Here is a 21,741-nt window from a genome sequence, read left to right on the forward strand (position 1 = left end):
CCAGACCATATATGTATGGGTCTATATCAGAACTCTGACTTGGGTTCCATTGTTCAATATGTCTCTCTCTATGGCACTATCATACAGTTTTGACCACCGTGGATTTGTAATATGCTTTTAAGTCATGTAGCACAATTCTTCTGATTTCATTTTTCTTTTTCAATATATTTTGGCTTTTAGGGCCCCTTGCCCTTCCAAATAAATTTCATAATTGACTTTTCCAGTTTAGTAAAAAATGCTGTTGCAATTTTTACAGGGATTTCATTAAATCTATAAATCAATTTGGGTAAAACTGACATCTTTATTATATTTAGACTTCCAATCCATGAACATGAAATACTCTACCATTTATTTAGCACTTCTTTGATTTCCTTTAACAATGTTGTGCAGTTTTCTGTGTATGTCCTTTGCAATCTTAGTTGTTTATTCCTAGATACTTGATTCTTTTCATTGCTCATGTAATTTTTTCATTTCCTCCTCAGATTGTTCATTATTCCTGTATAGAAATGTTACTGAATTTTGCATGTTGATAGTATATCCTGTCACATTACTGAACTCATTTACAAGGTTTGTTGTACATTTTTTTGAGTTCCCTACATATTGAATCATGTCATCTGCAAATAGTGAAAGTTTTACTTCTTCCTTTCCAATTTGGATTCCTTTTATTTCTATTTCTTGCCTATGTGCTTGACCATGTACTTCTAATACAATGTTAAATAAGAGTGGTGACAGTGGGCATCCTTGTTATGTTCCAGACCTTAGAGGTAAAGCCTTTATCCTTTCACCCTCGAGTATGATGTTAGACTCAGGTTTTTCCATATATACCCTTTATCATGTTGAGGAAGTTTCCTTTTATTCCTAACTTTTGAAGTGTTTTTATCAAGAAAGGATACTGCATCTTGTCAAATGCTTATTCTGGGTCAATAGAGATGATCATGTTTTTAAGAACTCTTTAATAACATGGATGTTTTTCAAGAAGTATGCCTAAAAGGTTTAAAAGTAATATTAATTTTATCATCCTTATTCCAATAGGGATATTTCTACTTTCAGTAAGGATTCAATTAGCTGCAAATAACAGATTCTCCTGCTGTTCACATTGCAAAATCCAGGTTCCCTTGGCAAGGAAGTAGGGATTAGTAATGCCTCCTGGGTTGGCTGACCAACAGTACCATAACATGCCATTTGTTTTAGGAATTAAAGTTATTCCTGTTGAAGAACTCTGATTATCAGTGTGTATACTTGCTCATATCAACTAAAATCTGACTCACTAGCATTATGGTCTACAAAATTTCATTCCGACCATTTGAAAAATAAAGAAAAATTTTCCACCAGAAAACTCTTCAAATATTTATTAGAGCAGCTTTATTGAGGTATAATTTGTGTAACATAAAACTGACCCATTGTCATATATAATTCAATGACTTGGGTAAATTTAAAAAGTTGTACAACTATCACCACAATTCAGTTTTAGAATATTTCCACGCCCCCCATATAGTTCCCTTGTACTCATGTGCAATCAATTTCCATGTCCATCTCTCCCACCTCCAGTCTAACGCAACCACTGGTCTGCTTTCTGTGTCTAAGGTTTTCTTTTTCTGGAAACTTTTTATAAATGGCATCATACTTTATATGTTCCTTTGTATCTGGCTCATTCCAGTTAGTTTATGTTTTTGAGGTCCATTCACATTTTACATGGATGTGTGATTAATTCCTTTTTATTGCTGAGTATTATTCCATTGTATGGATATTCTCCATTTTGTTTACCCATTCAGCAAATAAAGGATATTTGGATTGTTTCCAGTTTTGACTGTTATGAATAATGCTAAGAATATTCTTGTTCAAGTCTTTGTATGGACATATGTTTTTATCTGTCTTGGGTAGGTTCCCAGTGTGGAGTAGCTGGGTTATATGGTAGGTCTATGTTTAGTCCTTTAAGAAACTTCCAAACTGTTTTTCCAAAGTGGCTATATCATTGTACATTTCCAATCACAATGTGTGAGAGTCTCAGTTTCACCAAATCCTCATCCACCACTTGTAATGTCTGTCTTTTTTATATTAATTATTCTTGTGCATATTTGTATTTCATTGTAGTTTTTATTTTCACACAAGAAGAAAAGGAGACGTGATTTAATTAGAAAAATTAAAACAAACAAACAGAAAATGGAAGATGAGTTGGTTTTCAATGCATGCTCTGGTGGATGAAGTTCTTCTGGCTGCACTGGTCTTCTCAAGTTTCTGCCACGGTGCTGGGTCCAACTCAAAGCAGCAACATAGCCTCAGGGTCTCATCTGCTGCTGCTGATGCCACAGAGGCCCCATCTAGGCTCATGGTCAGACTCAGGATCTAGGCTGTGAGGCCTTTGAGCTCAGCCATCTTGGCCATGGTTGGGTACTTCCAAAGAGCCAGGTGGTTCTTGGCAAAACCATGGCCTGAGATGAGTTTATAGTGGAGGGACCAGAGGATGGAGCACACCTGGGAATGGGCATTCACAGCATTCGGCAGAGCCCAGAGCAGATGTTCCAGATACGAATGTGTCAATCACCATTGCCCCTCCCGTGGCTGAGACATTGAACTGCCAGGGACACCAAGCCAGAACCTTGACAGCCCCTTGATGCTGAGTGAAATTCTGCAGGGGAGCCCAACCATGTTCTCTAGCAGCACTAGGCCACTCATTGACCAAGTTATCATTGCCACCACTAGCCAAGTATCGGCCATCTGGAGCCCAGCATAGCCCACACACTTCTTGGCTGTGGCTACTTAATGTGGCCACATGGTATTCTGCTAACTGGACATCATGGAGGTGGATGTGACCAGAGCATGAGCCACTGGACAGGATATAACTGTTCCAACAAAGGGAGCCCACTTGGGCAGAGTGACTGTTCATGTTTTGAAGTCCTTTCTGCTGTTTGCACACCCCACAACTGTACCTCAGCACTGCTGGTGCCTACAGCCAGGTAGTTGGCCTCTTTGATCCCAGATACAGAGGATATGTATTCCCCAGGTTGCTCCATTTGCAGCAGCTTCAGAATGTCACCAGAGCTAGCAGTCAGTCCACAAGTATACACTGTCATCCAGTGTCACAGCCAATACGTCGTGAGAGGGCCAATCCATGAGGTTCAAGTGGTAGTCATCATGAATGGCACAGGCATCCAGTATACAGTCTGGCAGGAAAGGAATAGATGGGCAGGTCTTCTGACTGGAGCCAGGCATAACCTTCTGGCTATATGGTACCTTCAGTCTGTTCTGGTACCTATCCAGGTCATTTTGGGGTTTTCCACTGAGCTGAAGGATCTTGGCTTCTTCCACATCAAAACCGTTCAGGTTCAAGGTCCAGGAATTCTGACGTTCCTTCTTCCTGTGCATCTGGCTATTTTCAGGCTGGTTGTCCTTGCTCAGGAGCAAGCTGGCCACCTCCATCCGGTAAGCGCTGCGATAGGGGAAGTACCGGTCACCGCCAGCTTTGTTGAGAGTAGTCCGAGTTTTGGAGTTGGATTTGCCTAGGATGGGGAGAGAGAAGCCAGGCAGTCTGACTAGGCTCTTGGCGCAGAAAACATGACGGATGCATCCCACCTACCAGAGTTTCGCCCGGGTCCTGCCAGTGCTGTGGTGTGGGTTGGCCACCCTCAGGGTGGATGGTGCTGGCCTCAAGGCATCCTAATCTTTGCACAGCCAGCGCCTTAGGGTGTGCACTGGGGATGGGTGTGTCTAATTGGAGCAGAGAGTGCAGGTCGGTTGTTTTGTAACAGGAACAGTGCCTTAGGTGTTTCTGGAGAAGGCATCTTCAGAGCTGTTTCCTGCCAGCCCTTCTGCTCCCACTATTTTAGCAGCTCTAACCTAAACTTCTTGAAATTCCCACAGGGAGCATGCTTTGACTCCTTTATATCCCAACCATCACAACTATCCCATCGCACATTGACTTCTACAGCATGGGGCGGGGAGAAGGGGGGGTTCCAGGCAAATCAACGCTCTCACCAGATTTCAACCACAGAGCGTGAATTGAAGGTTGTGTTAGATATGCTTGTTAACTATTGGTATACATTCATAGTAAAATGTCTATTAAAAACCTTTTTACCCATTTTCAGTTTGGGTTGCCTTTTTATTATTGAATTGTAAGAATTCTTTACATATTTGCAAAATATAAATCCTTTATCAGCTGTGTTTTTTGCAAATATCTTCCCTCACTCTGTACTTGCTTTTAATTTTCTTTGGACTGTCTTTTAGAGTCACTTTATTAATTTGATAAAGTCCACTTCATTAATGTTTTCTTTTAAACAGTGTTTTTGGTGGCATAGCTAAGAAATTGTTGTCTAACCCAAGGTCACAAAGATTTGCTCCCATGTTTTCATCTAGATGTTTTATATGTTAGCTCCTACATTACATGTATAATGCATTAAAAGTTGATTTTTGCATATAGTGTAAGATAAGGTTTTAAATTCATTTAAAAATATGTATGGATGTCCAATTGTTCCAGCATTGTGTTACCTACTGAAATGATGCGATACCTTTAGTGAAAATCAATTCCCCATAAGTGTAAGCATTTATCCCTGGACATTTAATGCTATTACATTGAGCAATATGTCCACCTTCATGCCAATACCATGGTGTCTTGATTATTGTAGTTATTCATTACACTTTGAAATGAGGTAGGGAAATCCTCCAACTTCTTTCTTAAAATAGTTTTTTCTATTTTAGGGACTTTACATTTCCATTTTAGAATCACATTCTCAATTTCTAAGAAAGTATATGTTGGGATTTAAAGAGGATTGCATCAAATCTACAGATAATTTTGTAGATAACTGCCATCTTAAGAATATTGAGCCTTCCAACTCATGAACTTGGAATGTCTTTTCATTTTATTAGATTTTCTTTAACTTCTTCAGCAATGCTTTGTTTTCAGTGTACAAATTTGTACTTCTTTTATTAACCTTATTCCAAAGAATTTTATTCTCTTGGATGCCATAGTGAATGTTTTTTCAGTTTTATTCAGATTGTTCACTGTTAGTTCGGTGTACTTAAATGTAATTGATTTTATATTATTAATCACGTTTCTGCAACCTTGCTAAACTCGTTTGTTCTGGCAGTTTTATTTGTGTGTGGAGTTTTGGGGAATTTTATATATACAGGATCATGACATCTGCAAATCATGATAGTTTTACTTTCTTTCCGATCTGGATAGGCTTAATTTCTTTTTCTTTTTTCTTTCTTTTTTTCCCCCTTTCTCCTTATGGTACAAGCAAGAATCTCCAGTACAAAGTTGAATAGAAGTGGTGAGAGCAGATATCCTGCCTTGTTCTTGATTTTTAAGGGGAAAGCATTCTGTCTTTTGCAATAAGGGTGATATTAGTTGGGGCATTCTTCAGAGATACCCTTCTTCATGTTAAGGAAATTCCCTTTTACTTGTACTTGATTAAGAATTTTTATCATGAATGGTTAGTGGATATTGGCAAATGCTTTTTCTCCATCTTTTGTGATAATTTCTTCTACGAAAATGGTGCACTACATGAATTGATTTTCACATGTTAAAACACCCCTGAATTCTTGGGAATAAATACTGTTTGGTCATGGTGTGTAATCCTTTTTATAATGTTGCTGAATATATTTTTCTGAGTTTTTGTTAAGGACTTTTGTGTCTATTTTCATGAGGGATATTGAGCTGTAATTTCCTTTTCTTCTGTTGATTTTGGCTTTGGCACCTCGGTATTACTAGCCTCATACAATTGATTTGTGAAGGGTTCCTTCTTCCTGTTGTATAAAAGATTGATACTTTTTTTAAGGACCTAATAAAATTCACCAGTTAAGCCAACCGGACCTAGGTTTTCTTTTGTGGCACTATTTTAAATTACTAATTATTTACTTGTTTTTGTTTCCATTCAGATTTTCTACTTCCTTTTGAGTCAGTTTAGGTAATTTGTGTCTTTCTAAGAATTTTTCCATTTGTCTGATATGTCTATTTTTTGGCATAATGTTATTTATGATATTGCTTTTCTTTTTTCAGATAAATTATATATATATATATATATATATATATATATATATATATATATATATTAGAGAATTTGTTTTCTACAAAACAATCATGGATAATGTGCAGAATTCCCATAAAACAGCCCTCCACCAACATCTTTTATGGTGGAACATTTCTCACAGTTTATGAAAGAACATCTTCAGACTATTACCACTAACTATGGTCTATAGCATACATTTGGTATATTTTTTCTACACACCTGTTATTAACACCATGTATTAGTATTATACATTTATTATAGTTCATGAAAGGAAAATCTCATATTTGTACTATTAACTGCTATCTATCTTCTACCATGGTTCACTGTGTTATACACCCGCATGCCTTGTACAGTCTATCTAAGGTGTACACTCAGTGGCTCTCAGTTTCATCACAGAGTTTCGCAGACATTGCCTCAGTAAATTGTTGGATGTTTTCCTTAGTTCAAAAGAAAAAATCCTGCAGGGGAGGGGATGTGGCTCAAGTGGTTGAGTGCCCACCTTCCACACGGGAGGTCCCAACTTCAGTTCCTGGTGTCTCCTGAAAAACAAAATAAACAACAAGCAAAACAAATGAAAAAACAGGGAAGCAAATGTGACTCAGTGGTTAAGTGCCAGTTTCCCACATACAAGGTCCTGGTTTCAATCTCTGGCACCCAGTACCTCAAAAAAAAAAAATCCCATAGCCCCCTGTATTGACCCTTAGCATTGATATAGTGCCTTCTTTGACACTGATGCAAGAATATTACAATATTGCTGTTAACTGTAGTCCATAAGTTACATTAACTGTATTTCTCCCATGTATCACCATATTCTTACCACCTTGCAATAATGATATACATTTGCTCTAGTACATAGAATAATATTCTTGTATTCGTGCTGCTGACCATAATCCTCATCCACCTCTGGATTCCCTATGTTATTCTTTGATTATTCTCTTTCTTTCAATTGACATTTACATCCCTAGACAACACTTTTCAGCCACAATCCCATTTTTAAGCCAACTGTGTTAGTTATACTTACTATTATATGTTACCATCAACTCTATCCATGTCCACACTTTCACAGTCAAGCTAATTAAAACTTCTACAAACATTAAACATCATTACACTTTCTCAGCCCTCATCCTATCTCCTAGTAACTAATACTTTAGGTTTTAACTCTATGTGTTTATTCTCTATATTTAGTTTATATTAGTGAGACAATACAATGTCTGTCCTTTTGTGTCTGGCTTCTTTCACTCAGCATAACGTCTTCAAAGTTCATCCATGTTATTGTAAGTATGCCAATTTCATTTCTTCCTCTAGCAGCATAGTGTTCCATTGTATGTACACCCCACATTTTGTTTATCCATTTATTGGTTGATGGACACTTGGGTTGTTTCTATCCTTTAGCAATTGTGAATAGCCCTGCTGTGAACTTCACTGTGCAAATATCTGTTCTCTTCACAGTTTTCAGTTCTTCTGGATATACTCCTAGTAGCAGAATTGCAGGATCATATGGCAGTTCTAAATTTGACTTCTTGAGTATGAGAGTTTGAGATTAATTTTTGTGAATTCCAAAAAAAGAAAGATTTTGCTTGTAAACTAATCTATTCTTCTTGGGGCAATACCCTTAGATTATATTGGATTAAGTTAAGAGGAACTTGATTAAATTCCCTCTTTAGATTAAGGTTTTGACTAGTATCACTAAATATCTTTGTATCCTACTTACAGACTCATTCAGAGGCCCTTCTTGATCAAACATAAAAATTTAAAGAGAGAATCTAGAGGTGGAATGGGAAGTTAAAAAAAGGAAGTAAAAGTTTTTCCAAAGATGTTAAGAAGGGCCGTAGTCCAAAGAATCACAGCAAAACAACTTCAGTGATTATGGTGTGTACATATTGCAGTTTATAGAGAGCTTTTCTGAGAATTCATTTCTCAATTTTGAACTAGTATGCATTTGACAAACTGGTTCCTCCTCCAAGAATGAGAACAAAAAGAGAGGAAATCTGAAACATAATTTTGAAGCTGAAGGAAGATTAGAGCAAAGAGAAAAGGAAGCATAAGGACACTTCAACAGAAACATTTTTAGGTGAAGGAACAGAACAATATGTCAATAGTATCTCAGACTGACCATGCATGTTGTCATTTCTACCTTCAAAAATTGAATGACTTTTACCTTTGGCTATAGACAGTAAAGAACTGAACTGCTCACTGCTCAGAGTGATTTGGAAATATTGATGCCTGCATAAATGACATATAATTAATTCCCAATGGAGTGTGCATTAAGTAAACATCTGTAAATGTGTTAATGAGGCCATTTTTTCAACATTTATAATTATATTTCTCACTTTTTAGGAAGCTTTTGTTATATATTTTCTGTTAATAGGATTTAAAAGTGAAACGTCTAAACAGAAAATAAATAAAATATTTATGGGAGGAAACTGTTAATTTGATCTTTAGTAAATTTATATTAAATTCCTCAATGGGTGTGATATATTTCATAGGAATTGTATTAGTCAGCCAAAGGGGTGCGGATGCAAAATACCGGAAATCTATTGGCATTTATTAAGGGTTTTTATTTGAGGCAGAAGCTTACAGTCACAAGGCCAAAAAGTGTATGTTACTTTCCTCACCAAAGTCTGTTGCCATGTGGTAGAGCAAGATGGCTGCAGGTCTTTGCAAGCATTCAGCCTTCCTCTTTCTCCTAAGGTTCTGTGATCCTAGCTCCTTCCATTCTTAGCTGTAGGTCAGCATAAGGCTTGTCTCTCTCCCTGGGGCTCATTTCTTTCTGGACTTTCTCAGCTATTCAGGGTTCTGGTCTCTTCAGCTGCTAACTATCAGGCAAGCAACTTGGCTCTCTTCCCCAGATTTCCAGCATGGAAAAAACTAAAACTCTCTCTGCCCTGTGATTTTCTCTGGGAGCATCCTATTGATGTGACTGAATCAAAGCCCTAATAATTTAATCAAGTTAAAGTGAAAACTCTGAATTCAATACAATCTAATATGCCCAGAGGAATTAGGTCAGTTTACAAACACAATCCAATATCTATTTTTGGAATTCATAAACAATGCCAACCTGCCATAGGAATATTAAAGTATCTTTGATAATATTTTGATCTTTTATGTTTGTTTTAAAATAAATTGAAATATGAAATTAAGATTAACTTCAAGGCATTTTGAAGTAAGAAGAAAGATGTCTTTCATATGCTTCTTTAGCTGAAAAAAAATAACAGGCTTTCTTATACACTTTCATTGTGTTCAGGGAACCAAAGAAATGTTAATAAATATTTATAATTTTAAAGAAATATTTATAAAGAATCAGTATTAAGAGAAATTCAAATAAAAATATCCTTAAATTATGCTATTAAATAACTAAATATATTTTATTATGCATTATTGTAAAATGCATTTCTGGAGAAGTGAAAATCTCAGGTTAAAACTATTTCGGTACATGCAGCTTGAATTTCAAATTTTCCATGTTACCTTCCTATATAATAGCTGAAAGCATGCTTCAGCCTGTGTGATATAATTAGTTGCTAAATATTTTTAAGCTGTGTAAACCCAGGAATTTAGGAATTTACTATTTCTTTGAAATGGCTTTTGCTATTTCATTGCTCATTTTGTTCTTGTTGTTTTGATAAAAGTATCATATTTTACTTAAGGAAAAAAAAAAGATTAGGGCTTTGATTCAACCACATCAGTAAGGTGTGACTCAGGTTGAGTCCCTGCCCCCTTAGTAGGTTGATATAAATGGACACTCACTCAAGACACACAGAAAGAGTGAAAGCTCTGTCATTTTTTATCCTGGTGCCACAGGGAGAGATGAGCCATTCCCCTGGTAGTTTTCAGTTGAACTTGGGAAGAGAACAGAACAGCTGAGATTGATATAGAAAGCCCAGAAAGAAACAAGTCCTATACCAGGAAAGAGAGAGGAAGCCCTGAGAAACAAGCCTTATCCAGCCTGTAGCTGAGAGAGAGGAAGCCCAGGCGGGAAGGCTGAACCCTTGCAGATAGCAGTGACCATTTTTGCTTCAACATGTGGCAACTGACTAGTGAGAAAGCAACCATGAGTTGGACTCTTTAGGACCTTGTAACTGCAAGTTTTACCCAAAAAAATGCCCATTATAAAAGCCAAAAGATTTCTGGTTCTTTGTATTGGTATCCCTTTGGCAGAGCAATACACTGAGAAACAACCAAACTGTCTTCCACAGAGGCTGGTTCATTCTACATTCCCGCCAACAGTGAAGGAGTGTTCCTATTTCTTCACACCCTCTCCAACGCTTATTGTTTACTGTTTTACTTAATAATGACCATTCTATGAGGTTTGAGATGTTATCTCATTGTACTTTTTTAACATAATAAACTATTTTTAAAGAGGTTTTAGAGAAAAGTTACATCGAAAGTGTAAGGGATTCTCATATAACCACTACCTTTCCCCTCCCACGTCTTCCTCTATTTATAACATCTTCCAATTGTGTGGTACATTTATTACAATCGGTGAATAAATACTGTACCAAGGTATATAGTTTACATTGTACTTTACACTTAACTCCAATGCCCTAAAAATGCCCTAGGTTCCAACTTTTATAACCTCCCCCGTTCCTCAGAACCTCTGGTAACCACTATCTTTATAACAGTTATATTTTCTTTCATTAGTACAATACTAACAAGTTTACTATATGCATGGTTGCATTCCCACCTTATATTTGTTCACTCCTCAACTGTGAGGAATTTGGGATGTTGATGACTGCTCTGTCTCAAATTAATAAAATGCTTAGGTCTTGTGGAGTGATGGAAGGAACTGTTTTGCTTTCAGATGTAGATACTCTCAGTTTTTTGAGATAGGAGCTGTCCATCATTATCATTTTGTTAGATGTCCTGGGCCAGTGTGATGATCTGGAGAGTATGTGTTGATCACAACTCTTCTGAGATTCAGGACTCAAGTGACATATTAGCAGACCAAAGATTGAAGTCTCTGGGACATATATTTAATGAGCATAGGGCTAATTATAGGTTCAAATAAAAGGGGTAGAAATATCATGTGTAGGAAAATTATAAATGAGTCTAACTCTGTTACATTAGGGAAATAGGTTGTTATGTATTTCAAGGTGAGGCCCACCAACAGGATGCTGATTTTAAGAGACTGTGTCTGTTGCCTATAGTGTCCAGATGGCTCTAGAGCCTTCAGGAGCACACATAATTGAGACTTTGTTCACAGTGGCAGTTAGTGAGAACTGCCTGAGACATGCATAAATGTGACCTCTGGAATGCCTGATTTGTTTTGAAATCTCTGAGCCATAAACATCTCTTGTATTTGATGCTTCCCCCTTTGGTCAAGTTCTTTTTCCAAATGCATCACTTGTTTGTGCTTGGTATTAATCCCTCAGTGCCAAGGAGGCTTGTCCCTGGGAGTCATGTCTCATACCAGCTTGAAGGTAGTGCATTTATTTGCTGAGTTTAGCTTATAGAGAGGCCACATTTGAGTTAGAAGGAGGTTTGCAAAAAGTAGCTCTTAGGCAATAATTATTATTGGGCTAAGTTTCAATTTTACAAGCGTAAGGTTCATAGTTACATGCATTAATATCGAGGGCTTGACATATTAGTCTGTTTTCTTTTATTAGGCACTGCCCATGTACTTGAGAGTTATTTGAGAATGTAGCAGGACTCTCTTGGATGGGGGGTTAATATTTTTTTACAAATCAACTTTATTGATACATATTAATAAAGCATACAGTTCTTCCAAAGTGTACAAACAATGGTATTTGGTATAAACACAAAGTTGTGCATTCATCACTTGAATTATTATAAGAACATTTTCATTATTTAAATAATAATATTAATAAGAATAAAAAAACAGGCAAACAAGAAAATTCTTCACCTCTTGGTCTCTCTGTGCTTTCCCTGCTGTACATAGCTGCTATTCCTGGTTATTCTTGCACCATTATTTATTTTTTTGGTAAGCAGTTTTATTGGAATATATTCATATACCATAACTTCTATCCAAAGTATATAGTCAATAGTTATTAATATAATCAAAATGTAGTGCATTTGTCAACACAAAAAATTTTAGAATAATTTCATTACTCTAAAAAGAGAAGCTTCACACCATATAGCAGTCATTCCCCAGCCCTATATAACCACTAATCTAATTTCATTTTTATAAATTGATTTATATTTACATTTTATATAAACAAAATCATACAGTATGTAGTACTTTGTGTCAGTTACCTTCATTTAGGATAATGTGGGTTTTTTTTTTTTTTTGGTCTGGTATTAACATCTTATACTGTTAACATACATTTGTTCAGTTTCAAAGAAAGATGGTCTTATATAGCAATTTCACCCATAATCATATTTCACATATAGTTTTTGTTGGAGAAAATACGGCACTTACTGGGACATGGAGACTGATTGACCGCAGGCAGAAAATATATCTATTGAGACACTCTCCCAATGGAGGGGTTCTGAAGAACAGACTTCAGCCCCCTCCTGGAAGGGGGAGACTTGAATTTATGCAGAACTTTCCTAGGCAGGGAAATGATAGTTAGTGGGAGGGGGTTGAGGGTTCGAGTGAAGTGCAGGGACCAATAGGAAACCCTAGAGATGAAAATTTTTTCTGATAGTGACTAGAAGATAGTGGATTAGGGAGTTATGGTTTCTTGGAATGCTGCAGGAGCAGATGTTTCTTTGTTCTGTAGGAATTTCATCTCCCTCTGATATGTAGGTAAGAAAGGTTTCCATTTTCCTTTACTCCCATCTCTATTGGTTTCTTTATTTAACCTGTGGGGAAATGCCATGCCCTTGGACGTGTCGGCTTATGGGGGATGGGGTTATTAACCTTTCCCCAATGCATATCAGGGAAACTGAGCAATAGCTTGTTAATTATTGCAAACCTCTAACAGTTTTACTATGCTTTACGTCTCATGTTACATTTTTTAGCTTTCCTTTTAGTAATACACATGGAACTTACACTTTCTTTTTAAACCACTATCATACTCACAATAGTACTGCTAGTTACTAACATATGTTGGACTTTAACTTTTTTATTCATTTCCAAAGATTACACACATTATTTTTACCAATTTGGCACAAGTTAACCCTCAGCTTTCCATTATCTACCCTCATTCTATTTTCTGGTTACCCATATTCAACTTACTAACTCTATGAAATTACACAATATATTTAGTTCATAGTAGTTCAATCATACAGTATTTGTCCTTTGTGTCTGACTTACTTCACTCAGCATAATATCCTCCAGATTCATCCATGTTGTCATATGCTTTACAAATTCATTTCTTCTTATACCTGTATAATATTCAGTCACATGAGTACAACACAGCTTGTTTATTCATTAATCAGTTGATGGACACTTGGATTGTTTCCAACATTTGGCAATTGTGAATAACACTGCTATAAACATTGGTGTGCAGATATCTTCATGTCACTGCACTCAGTTCTTCTGAATATATACCCAGTAATGGTATTGCTGAGTCACATGGCAAATGTATATTCAACTTCTTTAAGAACTGCCAAACACATTTCCACAGTGGCTGTACCATTCTACATTCCCAGGAACAGTAAATAAGCATTTCTATCTCTCCATATCCTCTCCAACACTTGTAGTTATCTCTTTAATAGTGTCCATTCTAACAGATGTGAAATGATATCTCTTTGTAGCTTTGATTTGCATTTCCCTAATTACTGGTGAAGTTGAACATTTTTTCTTGTGTTTTTTGCCATGTGTATTTCTTCTTTAAACAAATGTCTATTCAAGTCTTTTGCCCATTTTTTAATCAGGTCGTTTATCTTTTTATTGTTGAGTTGTAGCATCTCTTATTATATCATGGGTATTAAGCCCTTATCAGATATGTGATTTCCAAATATTTCCCCAATTGAATTGGCTTCCTTTCTAACCCTTTTGACAAAGTGTTTTGAGATACAAAAGTGTTTAATTTTGAGGAGGCTCCATTTATCTATTTTTTCTTTTGTTGCTCATGCTTTGGGTGAAAGGACCAAGAATCCACCACCTACCACAAGGTCTTTAAGAGGTTTCTCTATAGTTTCTTCTAATAGTTTTATGGTCCTGGCCTTAAGGTGTAGGTCTTTGATCCATTTTGAGTTGATTCTTGTATAGGGAGTGAGATAGGGGTCATCTTTCATTCTGTTGACTATGGATATCCAGTTCTCCCTGCTACATTTGTTGAAGAGACTGTTTTGTCCCATTCAAATGGTTTTGATAAGTTTGTCAAAACTTATGACCACAGTGGTGAGGGTTCATTTCTGGACTCTCAGTTGTATTCCACTGATTGATATGTCTATCTTTATGCCAACACCATGCTGTTTTGACCAATGTAGCTTTGTAATATGTTTCAAGTTCAGGCAATGAAACTCCCTCCACTTTGCTCTTCTTTCTTAGAATGCTGTTAGCTATTCAGGTGCTCTTTGCCTTCCAAATGAAACTGGTAATTTCCTTTTCTATTTCTGTAAAGTAGGCTGTGGGAATTTTGATTAGTATTGAATCTATAAATCAGTTTGGGTAGGATTGATATCTTCATAATATTTAGTCTTCCAATCCATGATCATGGAACATCTTTCCATTGGTTTAATAGTTTTCTGAATTTAGGTCATGTACTTCTTTGGTTAAATTGATTCCTAGGTATTTGAGTCTCTTTGTTGCTATTGTAAATGGAACTTGCCCCCTGATTTCCTCCTCAGATTGTTCAATACTATTGTACAGACACATTGTGGATTTTAGCATGTTGATCTTGTATCCTGCCCCTTTGCTGAATTCATTTATTAGCTCAAGTAGCTATTTTGTAGACCTTTCAGAATTTTCTAAATATAGGATCATGTCATCTATGAATAGTGAGTTTTACTTCCTCTCTTCCTGTTTGGGTGCCTTTTTTTCCTTGTTGAATTGCTCTAGCTAGAACTTCTATCACAGTATTGAATAACAGTGGTAACAGTGGGAATCCTTGTCTTCTTCCCCATCTTAAAGGGAAAGATTTCAACCTTTCCACATTGAGTACAATGTTGGCTGCGGGTTTCTCATATATGCCCTGTATCATATTGAGGAATTTTCCTTCTATTCCTAGCTTTTGAAGTGATTTTATCAAGAAAAGATGTTGGATTTTGTTAAATGCCTTTTCTGCATTGATCAACATGATCATGTGTGTTTTGTTCTACATTTTGTTAATGTGGTATATTATATTAATTGATCTTCTTAGTTTGAACCACCTTTGCTTACCAGGAATAAATCCCACTTGGTCATGATGTATAAGTTTTTTGATATACTGTTGGATTCTATTTGCAAGTATTTTGTTGAGAATTTTGGCATTTCTATTAATTAAAGAGATTGGTCTGTAACTTCCAGTCTGCTGTTGTATACCTATAATGTGTTTTTTTGTCTCATCTATTATGTCTTTAATTCCCATGAGTTCTGTTACTTTTCTATTCAGGTTTTCAAATTCTTCTTTGGGCTTGCTCTGCATCTTCTTGATGTCCTTTATTTCTTTAGTCATATTGTCTTTCAACTCATTAATTTGATTTTGGAAATTTGTGTGCATCTCATTGATTAGTTGTCTCAAATCCTGTGTCTCTTCTGGACCTTTGATAGATTTCTTTCCTTGGGTCATTTCTTCTATTTTCTTAATATGGCTTCTCATTTTTTGTTGATGTCTAGGCATTTGATGGGGATGATGAGATTACTCAGATGCTCAATTTCTCTCTTTTGTAGGGATTTAGTGGCAAGAGGCTATGTGTTAATGTTCTTCTTTGATTCTTATTTCAACTTGTACTGGTTCTTTAAGATTGTCCCTGTTAGTTGCTGAAATATGGGCCCTGAACCTAGTAATAGGTTACAGACCTGCTTCTTAGGGCCTTGGGGAGGGAGGCTGGAAAAGCTGGGAAAAGCCTCTCATACTTATTTACTTTTAATTTCCTCACATGCACTTCCTTAGTCCACCAGCAAATGGCACTCTTTGGCAGCCCTCTCAGTACAAGTCCTAGGGGATTGTGCTTGCTGCAACACAGACCAGACCTGGGTGATAGAGGATCCTGCCTGGATGCTCAGAGCCTCATAATTCAAACTTTCTCAGAGGCAGTTCTATAACCTTGGCTGGTCACCCCCTCCCTTTTTTATAGGTAGGAAATAATTCCACTCCCCTATGCATCTGCAACAACCAGTCCTAATCAGTAGAGAGGGAGATCATTGAGAGCGTCAGATGTCTTTAGTCCTTTGCCAGCTCCCAAGGTAAATAATGGTGCAGCCCTTCTAGCCTGGAAGGGCTTGTGGGTCACAGCAGACGAAATCTGCAGATCACAAGTTAAGTCAACCTTAGTGTGTGTCCTTCTCTCTCCCCTTTCCTGAGGAGGTGGATCTTTGGTTCTCCCTTTGTCTGTAGCTGCCAACTCCGAGGCCTGAGAATTCAAAAGTATCTATAAAGGTGGGGGAGGATGCCAGCAGTTGCTGCTGCATTTTTAAACTCACAGTTCAAAAAAAACTGTGCCATTGTGATTCTTTTCCTTTGTCCCTCTCACTTTTGAGCAGTGTCCAAACTTCCCCTGGCATCCTAAGCCCTATAAAATTCTTTCCAGGCTCTTTCTGCCAGTCCTCCAGCTATTTTTCTGGGAGGGAAGAGTCTTGTGTCTTTCTAGTCTGCCATCTTTCCAGAATTTCCTAGATATTTAATATTTTGTTGTTTATTGCATGGGTCTCCACCCACTGAGGTAACACCCTATGGTAAAATGAACACATTGGCATTCCAAATAAGCATGCCCCAAGTTCACCCTTTCCCAACATCTCCCTGCCACCAACATCCTGCACCAGTGACCCTCCCTTGCCATATTTGCCAATAGTACATTCCCACAATTGTATTTTCAACCACAGACCTCTACCATCCCAGAGTTTACTCGTTCCTTCCTCCAGCCCTCCCCCAATTTCCATGGATAGTCCAACACTCACTCCTAAACTGCTCACCCTCACACTCAAGGACCATTGACCCTGCTTAAATCCTGGTACCACCATCACCCCATCCACTGCCAAATTACGCTCTTCCACCTTATAATAGGTTATGTCCAGATTGAGCAATTGGCTCACCACTATCTGCTACCTGTCTTTCTCCTGGTAACCTATCTTCCAGACCCTCTTAGTGAGTCTGCTCACTATGCTTAGGACATGAAATGTTTGTCCTTTAGTGACTGGTTTACTTTACCCAACAAAGGGTTTTTGAGATTCATTCGTGTTGTCACATTTGTCAAAATTTCATTCCTTCTTACAACTGAGTAATATTCCATTGTATGTATATTTTCCCTATCCATTCCTCTGTGGATGGACACTTGGGTTACTTCCAACTTTTGGCAGTAGTGTGTAATGCCACAATGAACATTAGTTTGCATGAATCTGTGTCTCTGCTTTTAATTCTTCTGGTACATACCTAGTAGTGGGATTCATGGGTCATATAGAAATTCTATAGTTAGCTTCCGAGGAACCAACAAACCATCCTCCACAAGTGCTGTACCTTTCTACCTTTCCACCAACAGTGGATGAGTGTTTCCATTCCTTCACATCCTCTTCAACACTTAATAGTTTTCTGTTTTTTTAATAGCAGCCACTCTAAAGGTGGTAAGATGATACTGCATTAAAGTTTTGATTTGCATTTCCGTAATAGCTAGTGATAATGAGCATCTTTTCATGTGCTTTTTAGTCATTTGTATTTCCTCTTTGGAATAATATCTGTTCAAATTTCTTGCCAATTTTTTAAATGGGATGTTTGTCTTTTTATTTTTGAGACGTAATATTTCTTTATATATGCTGGATATTAGACCCTTATCAGATAAGTGCTTCCCAGAAATGTTCTCCCTTAAGTAGGCCACCTTTTCACTTTCTTGATAACTCCTTGGAAGCACAAAAGTTTTTAATTTTGAGGAGGTCCTGCCTATCTGTTTTTTCTTTCATTGCTCACTTTGGATGTATAGTTTATGAAACCATTTCCTACTACAAGATCTCATAAATACTTCCCTATATTATCATTTAGAAGCTTATGGTTTTGGCTGTTATATATAGGTCTTTGATGCATCTTGAGTTAATTTTTGTACAGGGCACGTGATAGTGATCCTCTTTCATTCTTTTGCATATGGATATCCACTTCTTCTAGCACCATTCATTGATAAGGCTATTCTTTCCCCACTGAGTGGGTTTGTTTGTCTTGTCAAGTAGCAGTTGTCTATATATGCCTGGGTCTATATCAGAACTCTCAGTTCAGTTCAGTCAGTCAGTATGTCTATCCTTGTGCCAACATCTTGCAGCTTTAAGCATTGTAGCTTTATATTATGCTTTAATGCATGATTAACTCCAATTTCATTTTTCTTTTTCAATATGGTTTCTGGCTAATCAGGGGCCCTTCCCCTTCAAATAAATTTCATAATTAGGTTTTCCAGTTCAGTAAAAAATACTGTTGTAACTTTTGTGGGGATTGTGTTAAATCTGTAAATCAATTTGAGTTGGATAGGCATCTTAATGATACTTAGTCTTCCATTTATTTAGGTCTTCTTTTATTTCTTTAGCAATATTGTATAGTTTTATGCATACAAGTCCTTTACAATCTTAGTTAAGCTTATTCCTAGATATTTGATTATTTTAATTGCACTTGTAAATGCAACTTTTTTCTTGATTTCCTTCTCAGATTGCTCATTATTAGTGTACAGAAATGTTGCTGATTTTTGCATGTGGATCTTATATTCTGCTTTTTTACTTAATTCATTTATCAGTTCTAGAAACTTTGTTGTAGATTTTTCAGGGCTTTGCACATATAGGATCATATCATTGCAAACAATGAAATTTTTACTTCTTCCTTTCCAGTTTGGATTCCTTTTCTTTCTTTTTCTTGCCTAAGTGCTCCAGCAGGTACCTCTAATACACTGTTAAATAAGAGTGGTGATAGTGGGCATCCTTGCATTTCTCCAGATCTTAGAGGGAAAGCCTTTAGCCTTTCACTATTGAGCATATTAGTTTTGGGTTTTTAATATATTCCTTTTATTAGGTTGAGGAAGTTTTACTGTATCCCTATATTTTGAAGTGTTTTTATCAATAAAGGATGCTGTATTTTGTCAAATTATTTTTCTATGCCAATAGAAATAATCATGTAATTTTCTTTCAGTCTGTTAATGTGGTATGTTACATTGATTGATTGTCTTATGTTGAACCATCCTTGCAAATCTGAGCTAAAACCCATTTGATTATGGTGTATAATTGGTTTGATGTGTTGTTGAAGACAATTAGCAAGTATTTTGTTTAGGATTTTTGTATATAAGTTCATTAGAAAATTGGTCTATAGGTTTCTTTTCCTGTGGCAATTTCATGTTGCTTTGTTAATAGGGTGAGGTTGCCATCATAAAATGAGTTAGGTAATATTCCCGGCACTTCTGTTTTTGGGAAGAGTTTGAGAAGGACAGGTATTAGTTCTTTCCAGAATGATTAGTAGAATACACCCATCAAGCTATCTGGTCTTGGGCTTTTCTTGGTTGGGAGGTTTCTTGGTGACTTGTGATTGATATGTTGAATTATTCTATTTCATTTTTCATCCATGTAGGTTGCTCATATGTTTCTAGAACTTTGTCCATTTCATCTAAGTTATTCATATTGTTGGCATACATCTTCTCATGATATTCTTTATTTCTGTGGGATCAGTGGTATATCCCCTCCCTCATTTTTTACTTTATTTATTTGCATCTTCTCTCTGTTTTTCTTTGGTAGTCTAGCTAAGGTATTGTCAATTTTATTAATCTTCCCACAGAACCAGTTTTGATTTTGTTAATAATTTGTTTTAGTTTTTTTTAAATTCTCAATTTCCTTTAATTCTGCTCTCGTCTTTGTTATTTCCTTCTTTCTACTTGTTTTGGAGTTTGTTATTCTTTTTCTCTTGTGTGCAGTTAGGTCTTTTGATTTTTAAATATAGGAATTTATGACTATAAATTTTCCCTCTCAACACTGCTTTAGCTGCATCCCCTAAGTTTTGATACATTGTGTTCTCATTTCCATTCATTTCAAAGTAGTTACTGGTTTCTTTTGCAATTTCTTCCTTGACACACTGATGGTTTAAGAGTGCATTGTTTAACTTCCATATATTTGTGCCTCTTCTGGTTCTCTGACACATTAATTTCCAACTTCATTCCATTGCGGTCAGAGAAATGACTTTGTATAATTTCAAACTTTTTAAATTCATTGAGACTTGTTCTGTGACCCAGCTTGTCATCTATCCTGGAGAATGATCGATGTGGCACTTGGGAACAATGTATATCCTGCTGTATTTCATCCAACATTTGTTCAAGGTCTCTGTTTTTATTAATCCACTGTTAAGATGTTCTGTCTAATGGTGATAATGGTGTATCAAAGTCCTCCACTATTATTGTAGAGCGTCTGTTTCTCCCCTTAGTTTTTCCCTTCCCCTCCCCCTCCTCCACCCTGCTATTTTTTGCTCTCTGTCCATTTGCTGTGTGATCTTCTGTGTCTATTTCTCTTTTTATCCTCTTGTCTCATCTTTCTCCTGTAGGATTCACTGGATTTTGATTCCGGCGACCTCTGTGTGGAGAGAGATTCCCTACCAATTGTGCCACCTCAGTTCCTGATCTCTGCTACATTTCACCTTGACTTTCTCCTTTGTCACTCTTTTGTTGCATCGTCATCTTGCTACATGACTCACTTGTGCAGGCACTGGCTAACCATGTAGGCACTCAGCTTGCTGCATGGGCACTTGGCTCACCAGGTGGCACTGGTGCAGATACTCAGCTCACCATGCAGGCACTAGACTTGCTATATGGGCACTTGGCTCACCATGCAGGCATTCATGTGGGCACTCAGCTCACCAGGTGAGCACTCAGTTTCCTGTGCAGGCTCCCACATGGGGACCTGGCTCACCACATGGGCACTGGATCATCATGCAAACACACTTTCTCTACTTCTTTTTCACCATGAGTCCCCAGAGATTAAACCTGGGTCCTCCCATATGGTAGGTGGAGGCTTTATCACTTGAGCCACAACTACTTCCCTCCCCTTAGTTTTGACATGGTTTGTTTCATGTATTTTGGGGCAACCTGGTTAGGTGCATAAATATTTATGATTTTTCTTTCTTCTTGATAGATTGTCCTTTTTATTAAAATATAGTGTCCTTCTTTGTTTCTTACAATAGTTTTGCATTTAAAGTTTATTTTGTCTGATATTAGTATAGTATCCTTTCACTTGCAAACTCCTTGCATTCCTGGGTATAAGATGAGTTTGTCATAGACAGCATATAGATAGGTCACAGTTCCTTAGCAATTCTGCCACTGTCTCTTTTAATTGGAGATTTTAATCCATTAACATTCAATGTTATTACTGTCAAGACAGTACTTACATTTGCCATTATTTCTTTAGGTTTATATGTATCATATTTTTTTATTTCTCTTTTTATCCTTTCAATTACTTTTCCTAATAATCTTCCTTTCCACATTCTCTTCCAACCCTCTCTTTCCTCTCTTCTTTTCATCCTGCAGAATTCCTTTTAGTATTTCTTTTTTTTTTTTTTTTTTTTACAATTTCTCATGTTTTATTTTGTGCTTAGAAGAGACTTCTCCCATCCCAAGAATATAAACATATTTACTCATGTTATCTTATAGAGTCTGTCTGGTTTCCTTAATTTTTTTTGCATCTTTGATAAATCTGTAAATTTGATGCAAAGAGAGAAGTAGAGAACCAGCTCTTTTTATTGTGTTTCAAATG

At 36.7% G+C, this 21,741-nt stretch overlaps 1 protein-coding gene and 1 pseudogene across 1 annotated transcript in view; one reads left to right on the top strand and one right to left on the bottom strand.

Moving 5' to 3' along the window:
• UNC13C (unc-13 homolog C) overlaps positions 1-21,741 on the top strand; it is a 738,074-nt gene that overhangs the window by 428,167 nt on the left and 288,166 nt on the right. The window lies entirely within an intron of this gene.
• On the bottom strand, positions 2,128-15,622 carry LOC139438205 (cell division cycle protein 20 homolog; annotated as a pseudogene).

The sequence above is a fragment of the Dasypus novemcinctus genome, chromosome 3, assembly GCF_030445035.2.
Source record: "Dasypus novemcinctus isolate mDasNov1 chromosome 3, mDasNov1.1.hap2, whole genome shotgun sequence".
Classification (NCBI taxonomy): domain Eukaryota; kingdom Metazoa; phylum Chordata; class Mammalia; order Cingulata; family Dasypodidae; genus Dasypus; species Dasypus novemcinctus.